We start from the raw sequence: 11,354 nt of genomic DNA, 5'->3' as shown, positions 1-11,354 counted from the left end.
TCAACTCCCCTCCGTGCCTCAAATCTCCTCTCCCCTCAACTCCCCCCTCCTCACCACTCCCCCTCTGCCCCTCCCCCCTCCACTCCCTCCCCTCTGCCTCCCCCTCCCCTTCTCCTCTCCCCCTCCCCTCCCCCTCCTACTTCTACGCCTCCCCTCAACTCCCCTTCCCCCTCACTCAACTTCCCTCTCCCCCTCCTCCCTCCTCAACTCCCCTTCCTCCCTCCTCAACTCCCCTCTCCCCCTCAACTTCCCCTCCCCCTCAACTACCTCCTCCCCTCAACTCCAATCTCCTCCTGCAACTCCCCCCTCAACTCTGACTCCCTCTCCCGCACCTCCCCCCTCAACTCCCCCTACCCGCTCAACTCCCCCTCCCCCTCAACTCACCCTCCCTCTCAACTCCCCTTCCCCTCCTCCCCTACCCCTCCTCCCTGCTCAACTCCCCCTCCCCCCCCTCAACTCCCCCTCCCCCCTCAACTCCCCCTCCCCATCCTCCCCTCAACTCCCCTCCACCCCCTCAACTCCTCCTCCTCCCCCTCCACCCCCTCAACTCCCCCTCCATCTCCCCCATCAACTCTCCCCTCGACCCCCCATAACTCCCCCATCCCCTCAACTCCCCCCTCAACCCCTACCCCCCTCAAATCGGACACTCAGAGCCCCCTCACCTTCCTCCCTCCACCTCTGCCTCCCCCTCGACTCTCCCCTGACCGCTCCCCCTTAACACCCCCCTCAACCCCTCCCAACTCGCCCCTTAATCCCTCCCCCTCAACTCCCCTTCACCCCTCCCCCTCACCCCCCCACAACCCTCAACACCCCTCCACCCCTCAACATCATCCCTCACCCTCAGCCTCTCCCCCTCAGCCCCTGTGCCCCTCCCCTCAACACCCTCCTCAACCGCACCCACTCGCTCCCTCAACTCCTCTCCCCCTCAACTCACCCACCACACCCCGCACCACTCCCCCATCAAAACCCACCTCAACCCCTCCCCCTCAACCCCGCCCCCTCCGCCCCTCCCCTCAACTCTCCCCTCACCCTGCTCAACCCCTTCCCCTTCAACCCCTCACCCATTCCCCCTCAATCCCTTCCCCTCAACCCATCCCCCGCACTCCCTCCCCCGTTCAACCCCCCTTTCAACTCCTCTCCCTCCATCCCTCCCCCTCAACTCCCTCCCAACCACTCCCCAGCACCCCCTCCCCCACTCAACCCCTCCCCCTCCTAACCCCCTCAACCCCTCCCCACTCAACCCCCTCCCCTCAACTCCCTCACCGCCCCTCAACCTCTCCCCCTCACCCCCTCCCCTTCACTCCTCCCCAACCCCTCAACTTCTCTCCTCCCCTTCCCTCCCCCTCAACCCATCCCTCCCTGCCCCTCCTCCCTCAACCCCATCCTGCCTCTCCCCTCTCCTCCCCCTCCCTTCCCCTCCCCCTCCCTTCCCCTCCCCCTCCCTTCCCCTCCTCCCCCCCTTTCCCCTTCTTTCCCCTCCTCCCCCTCCTTCCCCCACCCCTCCCCTTGGTTTCCCCTCCCATCCCCCCTCCCCGCCCCTCTCCCCTCACCCTTTCCCTCACCTTCCTTCCCACCCCCTCACAGCCCCCCTCGCCCACCCCCTCCCCCTCACCTTCCCTCCCACACCCCTCCCCTTCACCTTCCCTACCACCCCCACATTCCCTCCCCCTCTCCCTCTCACCTTCCCTCCCCCCTCTCCTACCCTCACCCTCTCCTCCACCCTCCTCCCCTCTCCCTCCCCCTCCCATCCCCCTCCCCCTCCCATCCCCCTCCCATCCCCCTCCCCCTCCCATCCCCCTCCCCTCTCACTCCCCCCTCCTCTCTCTCCCCCCTCCCATCTCCCTCCCCTCACCTTCCTCCCTCCCCCTGTTCCTGGGACTAGGGACAGGGTCACTGGCAAGGCTTGGAAGCTAAGCAGAGCCAGGCCTGGTTAGTACCTGGAGGGGTAACCATCAGGGAAGACCAGGTGCAGAAGGTCACGGAAGGAGCCCCGAGGAAGGGCGGTTGGTGAGAAGGTCACGGAAGGAGCCCCGGGAGGGGCGGCTGGTGAGCAGGCCCGGGCGTTGGGCTGAAGATTGTCGGACAGGAGGAATGGTGGAAATGGAATGGCGGCGCGCACAGACGCAGCGGCTTTGCTTCTCCCAGGACGGTGCTATTTACATTTAATGTTAAAGTTATTTGTACTGGACTCATGGGAGCTTGCAAGATCACATTTTGTTGTTCATGTACTTGTGCATTGTACAATGACAATAAAGTTGAATTATTAATATTATAATTATTATTACTTAACACCCCCATCAACCCCTCCCAACTCCCCCTTAATCCCTCCCCCTCAACTCCCCCTCACCCTCAACCCCGCCCCTGCACCCCTCCCCTCAACTCCCCCTCAAACCCTCACCCCTTAACCCCCTCCCCCTCACCCCTCAACCTCCTCAACCACTCACCCTCACTCCCTCACCTCCCCTTCTCCCTCCCCCTCACTCCCTCAATCCCTCACTCCCTCAACTCCTCTCCCTCACCCCCTCCCACTCAACTCCCCCCAACCACACCCTGCACCCCTCCCCCCTCAACACACAACTCAACCCTCCCCTTCCCCCTGAACCCCTCACCCTCCGCCCCTCCCCTCAACTCCCTCCACCCCTCCCCTCAACTCCACCCTCCCCCACTCAACCCTCACCCCTTCCCCCTCAATCACCTCCCCCTCAACGCCTCCCCCGCACCCCGTCCCCGATCAACCCCTCCCCCTCAACTCCTCTCCCTCCATCCCTCCCACTCAACTCCCTCCCAACCACTCCCCAGCACCCCCCTCCCCCACTCAACCCCCCACCCTCCCCCTCAACCCCTTCCCACTCAACCCCCTCTACCTCACCCCCTCCCCTTCACTCCTCCTCTCCTCCCCTACCCTCCCCTCTCAACCCATTCCCCTCCCTGCCCCTCCTCCCTCAACCCCTCCCTGCCCCTCCCACTCCCCTTCCCCTCCTCCCCTCCCTCCCTTCCCCTCCTCCCCCTCCCTTCCCCTCCTCCCCCCTTCTCCTCCTCCCCTTCCCCTCCTCCATCCCCCTCCCCTCCCCTTGCCTTCCCCTCGCATCCCCCCTCCCCACCCCTCTCCCCCATCTCCCTCACCTTCCTTCCCACCCCCTCCCCCTCCCCTTCCCTGCCCCTCTCCTTCCCTCCCCCTCACGCTCTCCCCGCCACCCCCTCTCCTCTCCTCCCCACCCCTTCCCTACCCCCTCCCCACCCCTTCCCTAACCACTTCCCAACCCCCTCACCTTCCCTCCCCCTCCCTCACCCTGCCCTCCCTCCCCCTGCCCCCCTCCCCCTCACTCTCCCTGCCCCTCCCCCTCCCTCCTCCATCGCCCCCTCCTCCTCCCTCCCGCTCCCTCCCCCTCCCCGTCCCTCCCCCTCCCCTTTACATCTCCCTCCCCCTTCCTTCCCCTCCTTCCTCCTCCCCCTCCCCCTTTCTTCCCCCTCCTGCCCCTCCCCCTCCCCTTTCCCCTCCTTTCCCCTCTTCCTTCCCCCTCCCCTCTCCCTGCCCCTCCCCTCTCCCTCCCCCCTCCCCTCTCCCTCCCCCTGCCCTGTCTCTCCCCCTCCCCCCCTCCTTCCCCCCCCTCCTTCCCCCCCTTCCCCCTTTCCCTCCCCACTCCCTTCCCCTCCCCTCTCTCTCCCACTCCTCCCCCTCCCCCCTTCCCCCTCTCCACCCTCCTTCCCCCCTTCTCCTCCCCTTCCCCCTCCCCCTTCCTTCCCCTCCTCCTCCCCTTCCCCCTCCCCCCTCCTTCCCCTTCCACCCACCTTCCCCTTCTCCTCCCCCCTCCTTCACCTCCCCCTCCTTCCCCTTCCCCTCCTTCCCCCTCCCCCTCCTTCCCCCCCTCCTCCTTCCCCCTCCCCCCTCCTTCCCCCTCCACCCGCCTTCCCCCTTCCCCTTCCCCCTCCCACTTCCTTCCCCCTCCAGCTCCCCTCCTTCTTCCCCCTCCCCCCTCCTTCCCCCTCCCCCTCCTTCCCCCTCAACTCCCCCTCCCCTCTCCCCCTTCCTCACTCCTCCCCCTCCCCTTCCCCCTCTCCTCACCCCTCCTTCCCCCTCCACTCACCCCTCCCCCTCCTTCCCCCTTCTCCCAACCCCCCTCCTCCCCCTCCCCCCCTCCCCCCTCCACCCCCTCAACTCCCCCAACTTCCCCCCTCCTCCCCTGCCCCCTCATCTCCCCCTCCCCCCTCAACTCCCCCACCCCCTCAACTCCCCTTTCCACTCCTCCCCTACCTCCATCTCCCCCTCAACTCCCCCCTTGCCTCCCCCATAACTCCCCCATCCCCTCAACCCTTCAACTCCCCCCTCAACCCCTACCCCCCTCAAATCGGACCCTCAATGCCCCTCAACTTCCTCCCTCCCCCTCCGCCTCCCCCTCGAATCTCCCCTCACCGCTCCCACTTAACACCCCCCTCAACCCTTCCCAACTCCCCCCTTAATCCCTCCCCCTCAACTCCCCTTCCACCCCTCACCCTCAACCTCTCCCCCTCAGCCCCTGCGCCCCTCCCCTCAAACCCTCACCCCTTAACTCCCTCCCCCTCAACCCCCTCAACCCCTCACCCACATGCCCTCCCCCTCCCCTTCTCCCCTCCCCCTCACTCCCTCAACTCCTCTCCCTCAACCCCTCCCCATCAACTCCCCCCAACCACACCCCGCACCCCTCCCCACTCAACACCCAACTCAACCCCTCCCTCTTCCCCCTCAACCCCTCACCCTCAACTCCCCCCTCACCACCTCAACCCTCACCCCTTTCCGCTCAATCCTCTCCTCCCCTTCCCTCCCCTCTCAACCCATGCCCCTCCCTGCCTCTCCTCCCTCAACCCCTCCCTGACCCTCCCCCTCACCTCCCCTCCCCTCCCCTCCTCCCCCAATCTCCCCTCCCCTCCTCCTTCCCCCTCCCCTCCCCCTTGCCTTCCGCTCCCATCCCCCCTCCCCACCTCTCTCCCCCACCCCTCTCCCTCACCTTCCTTCCCACCCCCTCCCTGCCCACATCTCCCTCACCTTCCTTCCCACCCCCCGCCCCCTCACCTTCCCTCCCCCTCTCCTTCCCTCCCCCTCACCCTCTCCCCTCCACCCCCTCTCCTCTCCTCCGCTCTCCGCTCCCCTCCCCCTCCCCACCCCTTCCCTACCCCCTCCCCACCCCGTCACTACCTCCTCCCCACCCCTTCCCTAACCACTTCCCTACCCAGTCACCTTCCTGCCCCCTCCCCCCTCCCTCCTCCCTCCCCCCTCCTCCCTTGTTGGTGCAGATGGGAGGGCTTTAGTTTCCTGGATCACTGGTCCTGCTTCTGGGGAAGGTGGGACTTGTACAAGTCGGACGGGTTGCACTTGAAACAGAACGGGACAAATATCCTTGCGGGGATGTTTGCTAGCACTGTTCCGGAGGGTTTAAACAAAAATGGCAGGGGGTTGGGAACCTGAGCAGGGAGACAGAGGAAAGGGAAACAGGGATAAAAGCAAAAGATAGGAAGGAGAAAAACAAAAGTGGCAGTCAGAGAAATCAGTGGTTTAAATCAAACGTGGCCACAGTAAATAGGTCTAAGAGCGTTAAAAAAACAAGCCTGAAGACTTTGGCCTAGAAATTCAGTTGCATTTGCGCCCACTTAGGGGTGAAAGAGTGGGTTGCGCCGGAAGTTTTTTAGTGCCCGAAATTAAGTTGGTCCCTAACATCGGCGTTAGCCGGTAGCGCTGCGCCGGCACCGATGACGTCATTGGTGTGCGCAGCGCCCTGGTTCCAACGCGATTCCCTGCTGAAGGCCAAATTCAGTTGCGGCCGCCTCGCCCGCAGCGGCCGCAAACAACATTTGAAAAACGGGGCCTTGCAGCTCCGAGAGGCCGGCGCATAAAGGTGGAGGGGCGGCCGGCCGCTTTCCCGGCGGCCGCATGGCCGCACCTCCCTCCCCGGACTCCTGCACCACCCCCCCGTGGCATTGCTGTCTGACACCCGCGAGCCCGGCACTTCTCCGTGGTGCCGGGCTCATTTGCCGGGGGAATCCAGCGGTGATCTCACGGCTGCAGGCAGCTCCTCCTTAAGAGAAGGAGGAGGCCTGCAGTACCCCAGCCTGCCGCACCGCATCGGGTGGCGCAGCGGCAGCTGGACGCCTGAAATAGACTTTCATCGCCCCAAGCGAGGCGGCCAAACCCTGCAGTAGCGCCCGCCTCCGTCTTGGCCCGTCACAACTGAATTTCAGGCGGGCGCTACGGGAATCCGGGTGAGCGCTAAATTTCGGGCGCTAAAGACCTGGCGGGGCCTTACTGAATTTCTAGGCCTTTGTGTCTTAATGCGAGGAGCATTTGTAGTAAGGTGGATGAATTGGCTGTGCAAATAGAGGTAAACGGGGTATTCGATATTCAGGAAAGATAGGCAAAAAGGAAAGGGAGGTGGGGTAGCATTACTGGTTAAAGAAGGGATTAATACAATTGTAATGAAGGATATTAGCTCTGATGATATGGAATCTGTATGGGTAGAATTGAGAAATACTAAGGGGAAAAAAACATTAGTGGGAGTGGTATATAGACCTCCAAACAGTAAGGCAGAGGTTGGGGATGGCATTTAAAGGGAAATTAAAGTAGCGTGCAAAAAGGGCACAGTAGTCATCATGGGTGACTTTAATCTACATATAGATTGGGCCAACCAAATTAGTAACAATACTGTGGAGGAGGATTTCCTGGAGTGTTTACGGTATGGTTTCCTGGACCAATATGTCGAGGAACCAACCAGAGATCAGGCCATCTTAGACTGGGTATTATGTAATGAGAAAGGATTAATTAGCAATCTTGTTGTACGAGGTCCCTTGGGTCGGACCGATCATAATATGATCGAATTCTTCATTAAGATGGGGAATGAAGTAGTTGAATCAGAGACTAGGGTCCTCAATTTAAATAAAGGAAACTACGATGGCCTGAGGAGCGAGTTGGGTAGGATTGATTGGGGAATGGCACTCAAAGGGTTGACGGTGGATAGGCAATGGCAAACATTCAAAGACCGAATGGATGAGCTACAGAATTTGTTCATCCCAGTTTGGCATAAAAGTAAAACAAAAAAGGTGACTCAACCGTAGCTAACAAGGGAAATTAGGGATAGCATAAGATCCAAGGAGACGACATATAAATTGGCCAGAAAAAGCAATAATCCTGAGGATTGGGAGCAGTTTAGGATTCAACAAAGGAGGACAAAGGGATTAATTAAGAAAGGGAAAATAGGATATGAGAGTAAGCTTGCAGAGAACATAAAAACTGACTGTAAAAGCTTTTATAGATATGTGAAGAGAAAAAAATTGGTGAAGTCAAGCGTAGGTCCCTTGCAGTCAGAATCAGGGGAATTTATAATGGGATACAAAGAAATGGCAGACCAACTAAATTCATACTTTGGTTCTGTCTTCACAAAGGAGGACACAAATAACCTCCCAGAGATGCCGGGGAACATAGGGTCTGATGAAAGGGTGGAACTGAAAGAAATCAGTATTTGTAGGGAAATGGTGTTAGGAAAATTGATGGGACGGAAGGCCGATAAATCCCCAGGGCCTGATAATCTACATCCCAGGGTACTTAAGGAAGTGGCCCTAGAAATAGTAGATGCATTGCTGGTCATCTTCCAGAACTCGATAGACTCTGGAACAGTACCCATGGATTGGAGGGTAGCTAATGTTACCCCACTATTCAAAAAAGGTGGTAGAGAAAAAGCAGGGAATTTTAGACCGGTAAGCCTGACATCGGTAGTTGGGAAAATGCTAGAGTCTATTATAAAAGATGTAATAGCAGAGCACTTGGAAAGCAGTGACAGGATCGGACAAAGTCAACATGGATTTACAAAAGGTAAATCATGCTTGACTAATCTACTGGAATTTTTTGAGGATGTAACTGGTAAAATAGATAAGGGAGAACCAGTGGATGTGGTGTATTTGGACTTTCAGAAGGCTTTCGATAAGGTCCCACATAAGAGATTAGCGTGCAAAATTAAGGCACATGGGATTGGGGGCAAGGTATTGACTTGGATAGAGAACTGGTTGGCGGACAGAAAGCAAAGAGTTGGAATAAACGTGTCGTTTTCCGAGTGGCAGGCGGTGACTAGTGGGGTACCGCAAGGATCGGTCCTAGGACCCCAGCTGTTCACAATATATATTAATGATCTGCACGAGGGAATTGGATGTAACATCTCCAAATTTGCAGACGACACAAAGCTGGGTGGGAGGGTAAGCTGTGAGGAGGATGTCGTGAAACTCCAGTATGATTTGGACAGGTTGGGTGATTGGGCAGAAAAATGGCAAATGCACTATAATGTGGATAAATGTGAGATTATCCACTTTGGTGGCAAAAACAGGAAGGCAGATTATTATTTGAATGGCAATCGATTGGGAGAAGGGGAAGTGCAAAGAGACCTGGGTGTTCTTGTGCACCAGTCGCTGAAGGTAAGCATGCAGGTGCAGCAGGCGGTTAAGAAGGCAAATGGTATGTTGGCCTTCGTAGCAAGAGGGTTCGAGTACAGGAACAAGGATGTCCTGCTACAGTTGTACAGGGCCTTGGTGAGACCGCACCTTGAGTACTGTGTGCAGTTTTGGTCGCCGTACCTGAGGAAGGACGTTCTTGTCATGGAAGGAGTGCAGCGAAGATTCACCAGGCTGATACCTGGGATGGCAGGAATGACGTATGAGGAGAGATTGTGTCGATTGTGCTTATACTCACTGGAGTTTAGAAGATTGAGAGGGGATCTCATCGAAACCTATAAAATTCTGTCAGGCCTGGACAGACTAGATGCAGGAAGGATGTTTCTGATGGCCGGGGAGTCCAGAACCAGGGGTCACATTCTAAGGATAAGGGGTAAGCCATTTAGGACTGAAATGAGGAGGAATTTCTTCACCCAGAGAGTGGTGAACCTGTGGAATTCTCTGCCACGGAGGGCGGTGGAGGCCAGTTCATTAAATATATTCAAGATGGATATATTTCTTAAGGCTAAAAGGATCAAGGGATATGGGGAGAAGGCAGGCACAGGGTACTGAATTAGGATGATCCGCCATGATCTCATTGAATGGCGGAGCAGGCTCGAAGGGCCGAATGGCCTGCTCCTACCTTCTATGTTTCCCCCTCCCCCTCCCCTCATCCCCCTCCTCCCCCCTCCCCCTCCCGTCCTCCACCCTCCCCCTCCTCTCCCCTCCCCTTCCTCCCCCTCCTCCCCCCTCCCCCCTCCCCCTCCCCTCCTCCCCCTCCCCTCTCCCCCTCCCCAACTCCCCTCCTCCCCCTCCCCCCTCTCCCTCCCCCCCTCCCCCTCTCCCTCCCCCTCCTCCCCCTCCCCTCCCCCTCCCCCTCCTCCTCATCCCTCCTTCCATCCTCACCCTCCCCTTCCCTCCTCCCCCTCCCCTCCTCCCCTTCCCCTCCTCCTCCTCCCCCTCCCCCTCCTCCCTCCCCCTCCTCCTCCTCCCCCTCCTCCCCATCCCCCTCCCCCTCCTCACCCCTCCTCCTCCCCTCCCTCTCTGCCCCTTGCCCTCCTCCCCTTCCCCCCCCTCCTCCCCTTCGTCTTCCTCCCCCTCCCCTCGCTCCTCGCCCTCCCCTTCCCCTCCCCCTCCTCGACCCTCCCCTCGCCCCTCCCCCTCCCCTCCCTCTCCCCTCTCCCCCTCCCCTCCCCTCTCCCCCTCCCCTTCCTCTCCCCCTCTCCTCTCCCCCTCCCCTCCCTCCCCCTCCCCTCATCTTCCCACTCCCTCCCCTCCCCCTACTCCTCCCCCTCCCTCCCTCCCCCTTCCCCTCCCCCTCCCCTCCCCTTCCCTTCCCCTCCCCCTTCCCTTCCCCTCCCCCTCCCCCTCCCCTTCCCTTCCCCTCCCCCTCCCCTTCCCCTCCCCTTCCCTTCCCCTCCCCCTCCCCTTCCCCCTCCCTTCCCCTCCCCCTCCCCCAGAATTTGTGCTGCGCCTTCAGCTGTCTAGGCCCCAAGCTCTGAAGTTCCCTCCATTAACCTCTCCGCCTCTCTACCTCTCTTTCCTCATTTAAGACGCTCCTTAAAACCTACCTCCTTTGATTATGCTATTTATCACCTGTCTTACTATCTCCTTACGTGGCTTGGTGTCAAATGTTGTCTGCTTATGCTCCTGTGAAGCGACTTGGGACGTTTTACTCTGTTAAAGGCACTTTATAAATGTAAGTTCTTGTTGGAACATGTATCCTACAAAGTACCACTAAAGCAAAAGTAATGTTAACAGCAATTAAATTAGTGCAGAAATGACACTGATTGAATACATAAAACTTGCATTTATATAGTGCATTTAATATCGTACATCCCTACACAGCAGATGTCAAGAAGTAGAAGATTAAGAAACGATGACTGAAAGCATGATTGAAAAGATAGAGTTTGAGGAAGCTTTAAGGTGAGAGAGAGATTGCAAAGTAAAGAGAGTGGGGGAGGAGGTGGTTCCAGAGAGTAGGGTTGAAACACTGAGGGCTGTGCCATCAAAGGTGGAGCAGAGCAGAGGGACGGGGCGAGACATAGGAGGCCAGAATTTGTGTATTGAAGAGCATGGATTGGCATGAAAGGCTGGAGGAATTTGCAAGGGAAAGATGGGGCAAGGCCATGGAGAGATTTGTAAATTAGGATGAGGATTTTTAACTCTTTGCTTTGGAGATGGGAATCCAATGGAGGTCAGCCAAGATATGAATGACAGTTAAGCACAAAATAGGGCAGGACAGGATAAGGGCAGCAGAGTATTGGATGAATTGGCTGCACAAATAGAGGTAAATGAATATGATTTGGTTGGGATTACGGAAACGTGGCTCAAGGATGGCCAAGGCTGGGAACTCAACATCCAGGGGTATTCGATATTCAGGAAAGATAGGCAAAAAGGAAAGGGAGGTGGGGTAGCATTACTGGTTAAAGAAGGGATTAACACAATTGTAAGGAAGGATATTAGCTCTGATGATGTGGAATCTGTATGGGTAGAACTGAGAAATGCGAAGGGGCAGAAAATGTTAGTGGGAGTGGTATATAGACCTCCAAACAGTAAGGCGGAGGTTGGGGATGGCATTAAAAGGGAAATTAAAGAAGCGTGCAATAAGGGCACAGCAGTCATCATGGGTGACTTTAAACTACATATAGATTGGGCTAACCAAATTAGTAACAATACTGTGGAGGAGGAATTCCTGGAGTGTTTACGGGATGGTTTCCTGGACCAATATGTTGAGGAACCAACCAGAGATCAGGCCATCTTAGACTGGGTATTATGTAACGAGAAAGGATTAATTAGCAATCTTGTTGTACGAGGCCCCTTGGGTCAGAGCGATCATAATATGATTGAATTCTTCATTAAGATGGAGAATGAAGTAGTTGACTCAGAGACTAGGGTCCTAAATTTAAACA

Source organism: Somniosus microcephalus, chromosome 7, assembly GCF_052327205.1.
Source record: "Somniosus microcephalus isolate GS21.2 chromosome 7, FLI_Smic_1.0, whole genome shotgun sequence".
In the NCBI taxonomy this organism is placed as follows: domain Eukaryota; kingdom Metazoa; phylum Chordata; class Chondrichthyes; order Squaliformes; family Somniosidae; genus Somniosus; species Somniosus microcephalus.
Note: the sequence above shows the minus strand (reverse complement) of the source record.